The sequence below is a fragment of the Lathyrus oleraceus genome, chromosome 5 (assembly GCF_024323335.1).
Source record: "Lathyrus oleraceus cultivar Zhongwan6 chromosome 5, CAAS_Psat_ZW6_1.0, whole genome shotgun sequence".
Lineage (NCBI taxonomy): Eukaryota > Viridiplantae > Streptophyta > Magnoliopsida > Fabales > Fabaceae > Lathyrus > Lathyrus oleraceus.
Window position 1 is genome coordinate 640,841,794 of NC_066583.1, and position 1,469 is coordinate 640,843,262.

Below are 1,469 nucleotides of genomic sequence, written 5' to 3' on the forward strand. Positions count from 1 at the left end.
TCTTTCCTAGATTCGGTGTGCCAAAACTAGTCGTTAGTGACAGTGGCTCCAATTTGATATCGAATATCTTTGGAAAACTTCTTCTGAAGTATGGAGTCCGACACCGTGTAACAACACCTTATCACCCACAAACCAGTGGACAAGTCAAAGTTTCAAATAGATAAATCAAACAAATTCTAGAAAAGACTGTCGGAATAACTAGAAAAGACTGGTCATCTAACAACCACGTACGAATTGGAAATATGTTATGTATTCGCGTTTAACTAGTGTTTTCAAATTTTATTTGCTTGAGGACAAGCAAAGATTCAAGTTTAGGGGAGTTTGATAACGCGGAAATACATCGTATATTTGCCTCGATTTACACTCAAAAATCATATCATGTTCATTTATATCCCGATTATCCCGCAAGTGTTCGAGTTATTTTTGCAGGTATTTCAATTCCCATGCTTAAATGAGCAAAGTATAGAAAAGGAAGGAAAAGAAGAAGAAATAGAAGAGAAAACAGTAGAAAAGCAGAGAATACAAATCATGTGCATGTGACGACCGTCACAAAGCCTGTCACGACCGTCACGCCCTGGGTGTCACGACCGTTACAAGCCCATCACGACCGTCACAAGGCCAAAATCAGTGTATTGAATCTATCAACAGAAGTGATCCACACACCCTTATTTCTCGTTCCTCAACCACTTTCCCGTGGATTTCTCACTCAACCAAGTCACCCTTATTTCTCTCAACTGCCAAGACCAAATGAAGAATATAAAAGGATGGAAGTTGGAAACCTAGGGGAGCGCTTAATTTTCCTCTCTGAATCCAGCTTTCAAGACCTTTCTCTGCATTTTATTTTTCCACAACAATTCTGTTTTTATTTTATTTTTCTTCAGCAACGTTGTTTTCTTTTACCGTAATTTGTTTACCATTCTGTTCAGAGCTTTGATTTTCCCTTTCCGTTTTTCATTTAGCCAAAGTAGTAGTTTCCTACACTGGGGAACTACTGCAATTTATTTAATTTAGTTTAAACAATTATTTCGAAGAAGCAGAATCCTACCGACCTGTGGAGGACTACCCAAGTACTTCAAGATTCGACATATTCTATTAATCCAATTCCAGGTTTTTATTCAATTATTATTGTTATTGCTTTATTATTATTATAATCATGTTTACTTTATTGTTGATCTGTTTATGTTCGTATGTGTTTGCGTTATTTAACATGTTCGGCTAAACTACCGGTATCGGTATGTAAATAATTTAATTAGACGGGATTTAATAATACTCAGTGTAAAACTTCTTTTCTCAAACAATCTTTTTAATTGTGGTTTTTAATTTAAATTTAATTAACTTTGTCACAAGGGTGAGAAGCTATTTAATACGATTTTGCCACGAGAGTGGGAAATTAACTAAGGTGAGAACCGACAATCGCGAGAGCGTGAGGGTCGAACTGGATAGTAAAAACTAGACATTGATTTTAAAAA